Source organism: Microcebus murinus, chromosome 4 (genome assembly GCF_040939455.1).
Source record: "Microcebus murinus isolate Inina chromosome 4, M.murinus_Inina_mat1.0, whole genome shotgun sequence".
In the NCBI taxonomy this organism is placed as follows: Eukaryota; Metazoa; Chordata; class Mammalia; order Primates; family Cheirogaleidae; genus Microcebus; species Microcebus murinus.
Genome location: NC_134107.1, coordinates 54,583,096 through 54,597,686, shown reverse-complemented (window position 1 = coordinate 54,597,686; position 14,591 = coordinate 54,583,096). Strand labels below are relative to the sequence as shown.

Here is a 14,591-nt window from a genome sequence, read left to right as displayed (position 1 = left end):
CATGTATACAGAAGCATGTCTTCACACACACAGGTGGGCCCATCCATTCCCATGGAACCCACCCACACATACGCAGGCACACACACACACACACAGACATATACACACAGAAGAACACTTTCTCATGGCCCTCACACAGAGAGGCACGTTCGCACCCCCAGACTCCCCCCACATACACACAGCACTCCCATACACACACCCTCCCATGCACACACACAAGCCGCTGTCGCACATGCGCACACTGACGAGGCTGGCGCGCACACTCGCAGACCCACCCACACACAGGCATACTCTCACACACGCTGCTGGGGCACTCGTGGTCAGCTCTGCGGCTGCAGCTGTGACCTCCAGGTCCCTGGGGCTTCTGTCTGGACTGTGTCTCATCACTTCCTGCTCCAGGGCTTCCAGTTCCAAACTCGAACTCCAGACTCTCTCCCGAGACCGTCTCATCCTCTTTCCAGCTCTGCTCTCTGCACCATCTCCTCCCATCTGTCCGGTGTTTCTCAATGCCTCTTCCCTGAGACCTGCTCCCTCTCCTGGCTCTTGTCTCTTTCCCTCTCCAGGTCTGTCCCATCCCTTCCCCTACACCTGGCCTGCCCCCTCCTTCGTGTCTTTTCCTCCAGTCTGTCCTGCCTCCTGCCTGATCTGTCTTCTTTCTTCCCCCAGGTCCGTCACAGCCGTTCTCCCATCCAGTTCTGCCTTGCTACGTGCCCTCACTCTATCCCCATCCTGTTACTCGGTCCTCTGACTCCATCCTGCTCTCCCCCTCCAACCCCACATCTGGGCCTCTGGAACCACAGCTGGTTCTCATTAGGAGGGGGAGGGGCAAGACTGTTCATTGGGGCCTGAAACGTGATGTCAATTCCCCCTCCCTAACTAACAGATCCCCCCTCCCACCCCCAGCCTGTGTGTCCATAGGACCTGGGAGCAAGGGGGGAAATGGGAGAGGAAGGAGAGGTGGGAGCAGGGGAACCACAAAGGAAGGGGGTACTCAGGGAGGAAGTAGAGGAGTGGCCCAAGGCACAGAAGGGGAAGCAGGCTGGGGGAGCTGGCATCACCCAGCCTCCTCCCTCCACTTCCTGTCCCAGTGCCAGTAAGGGGCAGGGACCAGAAAGACAACAAGGGTGAGGAGGGGGGCTAGAAGAAGATGAAGAGGGCAGCCTCAGTGAGCAAAGAGGATACATGGCCATGAGTCAGGGAAAGAGGAAGAGAGGCGAGGTTCTGGTGGGGGGGGTGGGTGACAGGGAGCAAGACTGAGGGAGAGTGACTGTGTACAGGAGAGGAAAGCATGAGTGGGGCTAATTCAGAAAGGGGAGGTAAGCTAGACAGGCGCAGCCAGACCCAGAGAGGCTGGGGCAGTGGGCGGGAGAGGCAGGAGCTGAGCTGCAGGGAGGTGGGGAGGAAGGAGAACGGGCGTGAGGAGGAGAAGGCTGACAGACTAGCTTCCCTGGATATCCCTGGGGCAACCGCTGGACAGCGGCCAGGGCGGTGCCCGGGCCTGGCTCTGTCCCTCTGAGGACTGTTTCCCAGGAGGCACTCCAGGGAGAAGCTGAGGACAGATGTGAGCAGAAGCAGCAGAGGAAAAGCTTACTTTCTGAGCTTTTACAGCATGCTGGGCCCTGCGCCAGGCAATTCACAGACAGCATCTCATTTAATCACCATAACAACCCTGTGAGGAAAGAATCCCAGCTTCCATTTTCAAATGAGGAAATTGAGGCTCAGAGTGAAACAATTTTCCTGAGTTAACACAGATTCTAAGTCCATGGAGTGCAGGACCAGGTACTCTATGTTGCCTGAGATTCAGGGAGAAGGGAAAGACAGAGAGGAAGAAATTACAGGGAAGCTGAGAGGGAAGAGTCTTGGCAGGACAATGGAGGCCGAGAAGGAAGAGAACCTGTGGGAGGAGGGAGACCAGGTGTCTGTACGAGTCCAGGTTAGTAGCAGTGGAGCCTGAGGACACAGGAATGAAAGATGTGAGGAAGTGAAGGTGACAAGGCTTGGCTGCTGACTCTACAGGAGGGTGAGAGAATAGAAAGACTCTAGGCTCTAGGCTGCCTCCCAGGGTTCTGGCCTGCTTACTAAAGTAGAGCTGCTAGGATACTGCAGAGGAAAAGCCATTTTCAGGTGCCTGTTTGGATTCCCACATGGAGATATCCAGGCACAGTTGCATTTGCAGGCCTGGAGCTTAGCAGAGAGGCGTGGGTTAGAGACATGGATTTGGACAAATCACAGGGCAACGGAAAGCCATGGGCATGAAGACCCACATCAGAGAGGATGTATAGAGCCAGAAGAGAGTCTAGGACAGAACTCTGGGGACCAGTCACATATAAGGGGCAGGCTGAAGACAGCTCTATTCTTCTTAGAGGCAGTATCACAGAAGCTAAGGCAGAAAACACTTCAAAAGGAGGGAGGAACTGATAATGTCTAATGCTGCAGAGTTCAAGTAGAATAAGGGCTGAGAAGTGGCCATTGAATTTAGCAGTAAGGAGGTCACTAGTGATCTCAGAGAGAATTGTGTCAGGAGAGTGGTAAGGGTGCAAGCCTCCTGAAGTAGGAAATGAGAGAGAATGAATTGATGAACAGCTAGCCATAGACATCAGCATAGATTCATTCATCAATACATGCCTACTGCATTCTCAGAATAGGGAGATAATATATCAAAGCAAGGCAGGACAGGCTGGTGGTTAAGATCAGGACTTCAGGGCCAAACCAATTGGATTTGATTTCCAGCTTCACACTTACTAGCTGGATGACCCTGAGAAAGCCCCTTAATTTCTCATTTATAACTAAATAAATTTATAAATAAATGTGCTTCCACTTCTTCATTTATAAATATGGACAATAATAATACCTACTACATTGTATTGCCAGGTGTCTGGCACATAGTAAGACTTGGAAAGTATGTAAGCATAAGCTTGCAGTGGTTAAGAAGACAGGCTCTGCTGCCAGACTGGAGTTCAAATCCTGACTCTACCACTTACAACAAAACCCTAAGCAAGTTATTTAATCATTCTTAGTCTGAGTTTCCTCTTCTGTAGTATGGGGATTAAAGTGCCTACCTTAAATGGTTGACACAAGAGTTAAATAAAATAATGTTCATGAAAAACTTAGCACAGTGTCTGGCACACAGTGAAAGCTCAATAAATGTTAACTGCTGCTGTTGTGTGTCTCACACACATACACAATAACCCTGGGATAATGTTATTTTACAGATGAGGAAACTGAGCTCAAATAAGGTAGCAGAGAAACATCTAGAATGATCTAGAATCCAGTTTAACAGTCTTCAAAGCTAGTGCTTTCTGTGAGGCCACATTGCTTCTCTGGTGGAGGACTTGGAATGCCCAGATAAAGGGTCATATGACTGGCCAGTCAACATAACAGGGAAGGAGAATGATCGAGGTTCTGCTTTAAGAGAATACATTTGCCAGTGTGCACAGGGTGGGTTAGAGGAGAAGATAAACTTGGCAATTGCCAGTCCAGGTAGAAGGTCAGATGAGCAAGGGGACAGGTGATGAGAGAGGGAAGGAACATGGAGGATGCTTGGAGGCCTCCAGGAGACAAAGAAAAAAAAGAGGTGAGGAGGGGAGGTCCTAGGGCATTCATGTGGAGTAATGCACTGACAAATCTATTATACAACAAATATCGACTGAAGACCTACCACATGCCAAACACCATGCTATGCGCTAGAGATAGAGCAGTGATATGGACAGATCAAATCCCTGCCTTCATGACGTTCACAAGTAGGCAGGGATGGGACAGGGATGGGCAGGGCAGGTGAGGGACCTGGGGGTAGGGTGGGCAGCAAGGGCTTGGTCCTAAAGTCTGATCCTGGAAATTGGAGTCCAGGCTACAGAGGAGGTCACTGAGGCTGGAGCTAGCAGGAAAATTGGAGACGTAGCAACCCAGAGATGTTGAGAGGGAAGAACAAGTTGGGAGGTGGGAGGTTGAGAGGTAGGAGAGTGCAATAGAGGGACTGAAATGTTAGAGGTAAAATTAACTAGGTTAACAGCTAAACACTAAGTAGTTTTCTTCCTGAATCCCCAAAACTATTCTCTTAAGGAGATACTGTTAGCTCCATTTTCACCTGACAAAAGGGAGCTCAAAGAAGCTAAGTTATCTGGCTGGAAGGTCCCAGGTGTAGCTACCCCACCATTCTTTCTTCCCTTTCCTCCTTTCCTTCTTTGTTTCTCACCAGCCACATGGGAGGTGTGTTCTAGGCTCTGAGAGATAACTAACTTCACTAACTTCCTCCATCCAGCAGCTTAGAGAGAGAAACAGAAACAAGGACATTCCAGTGTGCTAAGTGAGCAGAGATGTACCTAGGGTTTCCAGGTGGACCACCTGGAGGTGTCCTATCACCAGGGGACACAGGGAACTGGAAGGCCCTCCCAAGAGGCAGTGGTTGAAGATGCTCTGATGTTAGAAGGTTACCCAGGAAACATGGATAGGGTAGCTAAAGGAAGGGTGGCAACAGGAAGCTAGGAGCCAACAGCATTAAGCCCCAGGAGGGGCTTTTGCTAGCAGGGCATCAGAAAGGAGAGAGTCCACTGACAGAAAGAGAGGGAAGTGGAGGAGGACACAAGAATCGGGAAACTTAAAATGGGGAGGAGCAGGGGCCATGATGCCAGGAGTTGCAGGGCTCAGAGAGGATGTGTTGGTGCAGGAAGGAGACCTTAGAAGGAGGAGCAGCCTAGGGCCCCTCCAGGAAAGGGGTTTGGTAGAGAAGAGGGGATGGTCAGGCACTGCAGTCCTTCAGCCTGATGGCAAGTCACAGCCCCACATCTTCCATTCCTTCGAAGAACCTCCATAGACACCTGGCCCAATAGATTTGGGTCTGCAAACTTCTGGTGTTCCTTAAATATCTGCTAACTGAAAGAAAGATAAAGTACAGAGAATGGTGAGGAAGAGGATCCAGGAAAAGAGAAGCCTGAGTGAAAGAAAGAGAGCATGGGGTGAGGAAGGATCAGTTGTAGGAGAGGGATGTGGAAATGTCCCTAGTGGAGTAAGAAGGTTGTGTAAAAATGTCTGAATCATATAGGCAGCTGAGACTAGGTGCCAGTCTTCTGAAGAGTGAATGAGGGTGAGGTGCCTTATGTATTTATTTATTTGTTCATTGGCAAGCACCTTTGTGGAACTCTGGGTCACAAACATGAATAAAGTGCATCCTGCCATCAAAGAAATCCCAGCGTTGGCCTGGCACGGTGGCTCCCGCCTGTAATCCTAGCACTCTGGGAGTCCGAGGCGGGCGGATTGCTTGAGGTCAGGAGTTCGAAACCAGCCTGAGCAAGAGCTGGTTTCTGAGCAAGATGGCAAGTAGCCATCTCTACTATAAATAAAAAGAAATTAATTGGCCAACTAATATATATAGAAAAAAATTAGCCGGGCATGGTGGTGCATGCCTGTAGTCCCAGCTACTCAGGAGGCTGAGGCAGGAGGATCGCTTGAGCCCAGGAGTTTGAGGTTGCTACTCAGGAGTTTGAGGTTGCTGTGAGCTAGGCTGACACCATGGCACTCACTCCAGCCTGGGAAACAAAGGAAGACTCTGTCTAAAAAAAAAAAAAAAAAAAAAACAAAAACAAAAAACAAAGAAGTCCCAGCCTGGCTGGGGAGACAGAACAGGGATAGGCAATGACAACAGTGAAACGAGAGGCCCTCAAGCCTGCCTGCTGGAGTCAGGAAAGGAAGCTTTTGAGACTAGATCTGAGGATAGGAAGGATACACCAGGAAAAGAAGGGAGTGAAGGGCCTTTCAGGCAGACAGAGCTGTATGTGCAAAGGGCCAGAAACATGGAAGAACATACTGTCTTTGAGGAACTACAAGGAATTCAATGTGGCTGGAACTCAAAACGTGAGCAGGTTAGGAAAATGGGACCGGCGATGAGGCTTGGAGGTTTGGAGAAGTCAGATTGTAATCTCATAAGCTTCATTAAAAAGTAGAGATTTTGTTCAAGGAAATTGAAAAGACACTGAAGAATGCTTAGCAGTGAGTGTTACGTCTGGATTTACACTTTAGAAAGGTTCCTCTTACAGCAATGAGAATAATAGATTGGATAGGGGAGAGAAGTGTGGAGAGAAAAGTTAGGAGGCTCTTGCAAAAATTTATATGAAAAGATGGTGAGGTTAGGGCAACAGCAGAGGTGATGGAGAAGAAGGGATGGGGCATCAGAGATTGCTGGAGAGGAGGAAATAGAAACAAAGAGTCCAAGGACCTTCTGGATTATGGGATATGTGGAAAAAGGAGTGGTTACAGTTAATTTCTGGGTTTCCAGCTTTCAAACTGAGTGGGAACAGTCATTTGGGGGAGGAAGGAATGATGAGTTCAGTATGCACATGTTAAGGGGCCTGTGAGCTATACAGTAAAGATATAGGTTTATCTTTACTGTACACAGCAGGTATGCAAGTCTGGAGCTCAGAAGAGAGAGATTTGAAAGTTATCAACCTATAGATGATAATTAAAGCTCTGGAAATAAATGAGATGGATCACCCAGAGGGGTGTATACAGTGAGATGATAAGAAGGTCCAAGCCAGAACCCTAAGGAATGGTGACATTTAGGAGCCATGCAAAGGCTCCCTCAAAGCAGACTGAGACTAAACAGCCAGGAGAAGCTCTGGGAGAGAGGTGCATGAATCCCACCATACTGTAATCATTCACTTATTTGCCTGTCTCTTCCCACTAAAGTGTAAACTCCTTGAGGGTAGGAACAGGGTCTTCCATCATTGTATTCCCATCACTTAGCAGTGTAGCTAGCACATGAGTGCTCATTAAATGTTGACAGAATAAAATAGAGGCTCAGAAACTAAACGAGGAGAACAATTCAAAGAGAAAAAGGTCAACAACATCAGCTCCTGCTAAGAGGTCAGGCAGTTGAGGACTGTTGGAAAAGATCCCCCAGATTTGGCAGGAGAGAGATCACTTTCTCGTAGGGAGAGCAGCTACACTGGAAGGGCAGGCATAAATGGCAAGTGAGGAAGGTGGAAGCAGCTATATGCAGAAGACTCTCACAAAATGTGGCACTGAAACAAAGTCTAAAACCTCCTACCCAACGGGGTGTTACAGGGTTAAGGAAGGATAAGAGAGACTGGAGGATCTTCACATACTCCCAGGAAGAATGAGAAAGAGAAAGAAATTGGAGACATGGGAAAGACATGTCTTTCCCATGTGAGGTGCCTGTGGAGGAGGGAGGGGACAGGATTCACAAAGCAAGCGTGGAGGATTGGCCTTAAAGAAAAGAGATACCCCCTCATTGTTATAGGAAGGAAGGAGAAAAAATTGAAGAGGATGTAGATAAAATTTGAGGGAGGAGGCAGCAATCTGAGGGAATCCAAACCGGGTGTCCTCAATATCCCGAGTGAGCCCCTCTCCTTCAACCTCCACATCCATTTTGTCACTGATCCCTGCTGATCCCACTGTCTAAAGAGCTCTGGAAACCATCCACTTCTCCTTTTCTCCTGACACTACTTCAGCTCAGGCCAGCATTATCTCCTCCTGGGTTCCCGCAACAGCCAACTGTTGTCCTTCTTCTCAGCCTCCTCTTTCGTCTCCACATGGCTGTCACAGTGCTTTTTCCAAAACAGATCTGATCATATCACTCCACAGCTTCAAAGGATTTGATAACCTCCATTATTCTTGGATATCTTCATGTGGCCTCCTAGACCATGCATGATCTAAAGGTCCATCTACCTCCACTATAGACTCTCTCCTTCTCCTCATCTCATGCTATTCACTGAACTACTTTATCCCGCACACACAATATTTTCTTTCAAGTGGGCTTTCACACGCTGCTCCCTTGGCTTGGAATACTCTCCACCCAGAGAATATTCTTGATGGAATATTCTCCATCAGGTTTAAGCTTAAATGCCACTTCCTCTAGAAATCCTCTTTTGATCTCCCTAAACTGGTTTAGGTTTCCCTGCAGCATGCTGCTATGTTACAACAGTCACCCCATAGACTGTAAGCTCCAAGAGGGCAAGGACCATGTACATTTTTTCACCCATGTAATGCCAACTCGTACCACAATACCTGGCAGAATTGGTGCTTAGTATGTGTTTGTTGAATGAATGAACCAGTGGATTGACTAAGTAATCCACTGAAAACAATAGGATGATGGATGTGGGATGATGCATGTGAAGAAAATAGAAACAATTTCATCTCTTTATTTATGTATGGGGAGGCTGGTTGAGGGTGGAATTTTTAGAAGCATGAATTTATAGAAGTGTCACTTGGTATGGTTGAGAAATCTTCTAGCTAGGGTTAAGAATTTGCGGGATGGGTGGGCTCAAGGACAATGGAACAGACTGGCCAAGGAGTGGCTAAAGGGATGGTCTTTGGCATATGAGCTGGAAAACAAAGAGGTCAAGGGCAAAAGGTCATTATGAGGTTAAAGAGTATAATGGGAGCATGGGCATCTGAAAACTGGAAGGATATAGGAGGCTGTGAGCAGTGAGTGGAATGCAAGAGGTTAGAATTTTATAGATGGAATGGTTACACAGAGAGATTGTGGGAGGAAAGAAGAAAGTAACAGGAGCTAAGGAGATCAAGAAGCTAGGCCGGGCGCGGTGGCTCACGCCTGTAATCCTAGCACTTTGGGAGGCCGAGGCGGGCGGATTGCTCAAGGTCAGGAGTTCAAAACCAGCCTGAGCGAGACCCCGTCTCTACCAAAAATAGAAAGATATTAATTGACCAACTAAAAAAAAAAAAAAAAAAAAAAAAAAAGAAGCTATGAGGCTGGGGTGTTGGAGGGATGCTTACAACCATAGCATGTAAGCACATACAAGGAGGAGAAGAATATCCAGGTCTCAGAGTTTTCAAGGAACAAGAGGGTGAGCCTGGGAGGTCTACGGAAGAGAAACGGTAATGCTGTGAACACTACAAGTTAAGTGTTATTTAGCAGTTAGGACAGCTCTCCCTGTGGTGTGCGTGTCCCCCATGACTGTCTGCTAGGGGTTGCACAAGTGGCTGCGTGAGGGAGACTGTGACACAGCCTCTTGTTAGTGCCAGGCCTCTGGGACACTTGCTATGTATTATGGGCAGCTCCAATGAAGTAAACCTATATGATGTACTGACAGTGTTTCCAATAGATGTGGATTTCTGTGACAGTATCTCCTGAGAGGTGTTGGTGTATGTCTCAGCATCTTGTGAGGGTGTGTGTTGCCAGTGACAGTGTTTCCGGAGAGGTGTTGGCAGTAACGGTGTCTCTCATAGTATATGTTGGCCTTGAAAATGATCCTGCAGCAATGTGTTGGTTGCAACATTTCTGCTGTGGGTGTGCGTTGTCACAAGAACAGTTTCCGTAGGTGTGTGTTGGCCTGACAGAGTTGACTGTGGGTGTGTGTTAGTTCTGACAGTGCTTCCTGGGGGTGTGTGATGGCTGTGAGGGTATCTCTTGAGGATGTCTGCTGCCTGGACTGTGTCCCTTGTGAGTTGAGTAGGGCTATGTCTATGTCCCCTGTGGGTATTTGAGAAGTTGACATAAGCGACAATATTTTTCTGGCCTATGACCTTGTGGCTGCAGGCCCAGCCCACGCCACACTGAGTTCATTGTGCTTCTAGATCTCTCTCTCCCCACCCCTTCCACGTGGGACCCAGGCCTGGGTGACCTCGCTCTGTCCCCTGCACAGGACTCTGATCTAGGCATCTTGGACACAAACTCCCAGTTGCTTGGCACTGGTTCCCTTTTAGAACACCAGTCTGGGTGACCCACCTCAACTTCGGGCTGAACCTGTCTCTCCTCTGCTTGTCTTTACTTCTTCCCCCTCTGTTTCTTTGTCTCTGTCTCAGTTTGTCTCTGTCACACACCCATCCTCCACATTCTGACACATGCCTCCCACAGAGCCCGGCAACACACGAGAGCGCTGTGCGCGCACACACACGCACACACCCTCACAGGGACTCGCTTACCATGTCACACACTCGTTCTGACCCACACACCCTCAGAGTGACATGCACATGCACACTCGGACCGAGAGACACACAGACACACACAACCTCCCGGTGCACGCACACACACGGCCCAAGAGGCGCACACAGACACACAACCTCCCGGTGAAACGCAGTGACTCACACTCAGACGGGAGCAGCACACACAACCCTGCCCGCACCCCACAGCCCGGCACACTCTCACGCCGCCACACAGCCGACTGGATGACACGCGCACACAAAGACCCCCAGGCCCTGCCCCCACGCTCACGTTCACGCTCGCCCTCGTCCCGCAGGCCCAGGCCCCCCCTCCCCCATTGTCTCCGGCTCAGAACAAAGCCCCCGGCTCCGCCACCGCCGCCGCAGCCGGGGGAGGCGGGCGGGCCCGGCGGGCGCGGCCGGACGGGCCGGTGGGCGCGGACACTGACCTCTGCGCGGCGCGGGTTCCCTCGCCCGGTGCTGGGCGCGTCCGGCCGCGGTCAGCCCCCTGGGCAGCGCCCGCCCGCGCAGGGCCCGGGGCCGCGCATCGTCCACCGCCGCTGTCTCCCGGCCCGCGATCCACTTGGGGCAGCGGCCGTCGGTCCGCGAGCCCGGCCGTCGGTCGGTCCGTCTGCCGCCGCCGCCGGGGCGCCGCCTCCTGCACAGCCGCCCCGCGGAGGATGCGAGCTTCGCCGCCGCTGCCCGCGCCCCCTCCCCTCCCCTGCCGTCCCCTCCTTTCCCGTCCCCTCCTCTCCCCTCCCCCGCCCTCCGCGCGGTAACCCGAGCCCCCGCCCCTCCGCCCGCCGAGCCGCCGCCCCCGCCCCCACCGCGCGCCGCCGCCCCCCGCGCCCGCCGTGCTCCCTCCGCCCCTCGACTTCCCGGCCCCAGGCCCGGCTCGGATCCGGCTCAGCGCCGCGCCGTCCCCACGTCCCGGTTCTCTTCACTCCTCCCGGTCACTTCTCCCCGTCCTCCCTCCGATCCGGGTCTCCTGCACCCTCTTTCCCTGCTGTTCACCTCCTTCTTGTCCTCCTCTTCCATCTCCTTTCTATCCCTATTCCCCATGGCCCCTCTCGTCCCTCACTGTCCTAGTCGCCCTGTCTCCTCTTCTCCTTCCCAATCTTTATCTCCATCCTCCTCCCGCTTTCCCCCCACCCCCTTTTTCTCACCCATTCTCCCCAACCTTTTCTCCCTACCCTTTCTCCCCTTTCTCTTCTCCCCACCCCTCCTGCTCAATCCTCTCTCCCCAGCCTCTTCTCCACATCCCATTCCCTCCATCTCCTTCCCCATCCCTCCTCTTATCCTTTTCTCCCCACCGCTTCCCCATGTGTCTTTCTCCTCATCTCCTACTCATCCCTTTTCCTCACACCTTCCTTCTCTTCTCGCCCTGTTTTTCCTTACCCCTTCTCTTTGGCCACCCCCTTCTTCCACCTTAATCTTCACAGTCTCTCCTGCTAGTCACTTTTCATCATCCCTTGCTCTTTATCCCTTTTCCCTCCTCATCCCCTGGGGTTCTCTTTCCCTCACTTCCTCTTTATTCCAAATTTGAGGCTAGAGATTGGGAGGTATTGGAAGGAAGAGCTTTCAGGGTAGTGCTCTAACTCAGAGTATGCTCCCCAGAAAAACAAAGTGAGAAGGGAACTGGGCAGGGAGGTGGGAAGAGGCTTGAGGAGCCAACTTGGGAGAGAAAATGGGGAGAGGTGAAATCAGTCAGAGATGAAGAGTAAGCAGTCTTAAAGGAACCAGAAGAGTTTTGACTCCTCTCCTTCCTGAGGACTGTGGGTAGGCTGTGAGAACAAAAGGTTTTCTGGACTTGAGATGTGTACAGTCGGTACAAAGAAATCAGGAACTTCTGGGGAGAGAGAACAAGTTTCAGTTAAAGCAGAAGAAGGGAGTGTGATTTCAGAAGACAGAAGCAAAGGAGAGGCTGGGGTCCTTGATGGCATCCCAGTCTCTGGCTTAAACAGCTGCATGGATGCTGGTGACATTGGCTATGCTAGACAAAAAGAGCAGAAGATTGCAGGGGGTTAGTATAGCAAGATGATGACTTGTGATTTGGGACTGCTGACTTTGAAGTGCCTGTTGGGTAGTACATCTTAGCTTAGAGGAGCCGTCTGGGATGGACATAAATATTTGGGAGTCATCTGCAAATACTGTATAAGCTTGAATATAGGGTGAGGTTTTTGCTTTTTTGTTTTTTCCAAAATCATCCCTCAGGAAAGAGGGAGTAACCTTATATTTGAGTCTTACAAAGTCTCTCATATTACAGGGTTTGCTCTCATTTACTTTATTTTGAACAACAAACCACTGGATAGGGCAGTATGGTATGGTGACTAAGCTTGTGGACTGTGGAGCCAGACTGCCTGGCTCGGGGTCCAGACTCTGCCATTTACAAGCTGTGTGGCTTTGGGAAAGTTACTTAACCTGTCTCTGCCTCAGTTTTTTCATCTATAAAGTGGGCCTAAAGACTAAATTATTTAACATATGTAAAACACTATGTACCTGGCACAGAATAGGTGCCAATAAATGCAACTATTCTTACTGTTTGGGCAAGACCAATTAACCTGAAATGCCCTCAACAACACTATTTTGGATGCTTGTAGAGGTCATTTGCCATGGAATTTGTAGTCAAAGAAATTTAACACAGCTTTGGTAACTATTCCTGGTAGCATGACCTCACAGCTGCATGTGTTAGATATCTCTAAATATGCATTTTGAAGATTGCTTTAAAAAGCAATACAATAGTACTTTGGAGAGGTTCTGGGATGCTGGAAATGTTCTATTTCTTGACCTGAGTGATGTTATATGAGTGTTTCACGTTGTGATAATTCATTGAGCTGAGCGTTTATGATTTGTGTCCTTTTCTGTATAAGTGTTATATTTCAGTAAAAAAATTAATGATTAAAAATATAATTTTAAAAAAGTAATACAGTAAGTGATTTTATAGAAGTCATGAATACACTCTTGCAGGATGCATGCCAAAAACCAACTGCCCTAGTGTAATGCAAATGGGACTTGTGACTTGGGATCAAGTTTCCAAGGACCGCATCATCTGTGGAACACACACACAACTGTGCTGTGTTCTCTCCCGAGCCCTTTGCTTAGACTGAAGAGAAGGTCATCTGTTCTGGGAAAACATGTAAGATGGCTGAAAAAGTGACCCCAATGATGAGAAAGACACTGCCCTTGAGGATGCATGTTAAGAGTATGCATAAAATTGTTTAATAATTTATGTGAATGGAAACAAACAATATGTATAAATCAATATTATATGATATATGAATTTACATATATGTATGACAAAATCTGTCAACTAATAGAACTTTTGATTGTTTCATTCTGATCCTTAAAGGTATAAATTTTCAGATTGGTCAAAAAGCTTTTTGGATTTTCTCGCTGGGAATAAAGGAATCACCTTAGGTTTGAGTTGCCTTATAGGGTAAATGTGGCGGGCGGCACGAAGGAAGTGAATAAGATTGCTCAGGGACATCATGTGCATTAGAAAGAGAAGAAGGTCTAGGGGAAACCCTGAGAAGTTCCAACATGTAAAGGTTGAGAAGAGGAGGAGCATCCCTCAAAGGAACGTGAGAAGATATAGCCAAAGAAGGAAGAGAAAAGGCCGGGCGCGGTGGCTCACGCCTGTAATCCTAGCACTTTGGGAGGCCGAGGCGGGCGGATTGCTCAAGGTCAGGAGTTCGAAACCAGCCTGAGCGAGACCCCGTCTCTACCAAAAATAGAAATAAATTAATTGACCAACTAAAAATATATATATACAAAAAAATTAGCCGGGCATGGTGGCGCATGCCTGTAGTCCCAGCTACTCAGGAGGCTGAGGCAGTAGGATCGCTGAGCCCCGGAGATTGAGGTTGCTGTGAGCTAGGCTGACACCACGGCACTCACTCTAGCCTGGGCAACAAAGTGAGACTCTGTCTCAAAAAAAAAAAAAAAAAAGAAGGAAGAGAAAGAAAGGGAGGCAACAATGTCACTGAAGTTGAAGGAAAGGCCAAGGAAGAAGACATAAAGCAGGGAGTGGCCATCAGGGTTCAATGACACAGAGGAGGCCAGTGAGGTAAGGAATGAAAAGTATACTTTGAATTTGGCTGGGGTTGGGAATAGAGAACTTGGGGACAACAGGTAGGTGGTGTGGTAGGGATGGAAGCTAGCCAGCACTCAGTAATAAAGGAGTGAGTAGAAGGTGAGGAACTGAAGATTTGGAATAGAGATTATTCTTTAAAGAGGCAAGGAGGGAAAGAGACCTATAGCCAGGGGAGGGGACATTGGTTTTAGGGAGTGAGAAAGTTTTTCAAATAGAAGAATCTAAATTCATTTATTTTCTTGCTTCCTTCATTTATCGAAGACACATTTAAATGCCCTTTATGTGCCAGCTTTATAGTTAAGATACACAGTTAATTAAGACATTACTAAGGAACTTACAGGAAGCTGTGAAAACAAACCTGCAAATCAGCAACATAAAGTATAGTAAAAGGAGAGCATGGGGTTGTACACATGGGGCGATTCCTAATCCAGATTGGGTTTGGGACATCAGCAAATAGTGTCACAAAGATGACACTGGAACTCGATCTTGAAGGATGAGTAGAAGCATAGGAGAGGGAAAAGTTGGAGAAAGGGCTTTTAGGCAGAATAAATGGCAGCGTATTCAAGATCACAGGAGCATGAAAGAAAATAACTCTGGCCACGGA

At 49.0% G+C, this 14,591-nt stretch overlaps 1 protein-coding gene across 1 annotated transcript in view; it reads right to left on the bottom strand.

Moving 5' to 3' along the window:
• Nucleotides 1-10,604, bottom strand: part of DCHS1 (dachsous cadherin-related 1) — a 35,539-nt gene extending 24,935 nt beyond the window's left edge. Inside the window, exon 1 of the mRNA XM_012786512.3 lies at nt 10,344-10,604. The gene's annotated coding sequence lies outside the window, so the exon portion shown is untranslated. The remainder of the gene's footprint in view (nt 1-10,343) is intronic.
• Between the last annotated feature and the right edge of the window lie 3,987 nt (nt 10,605-14,591).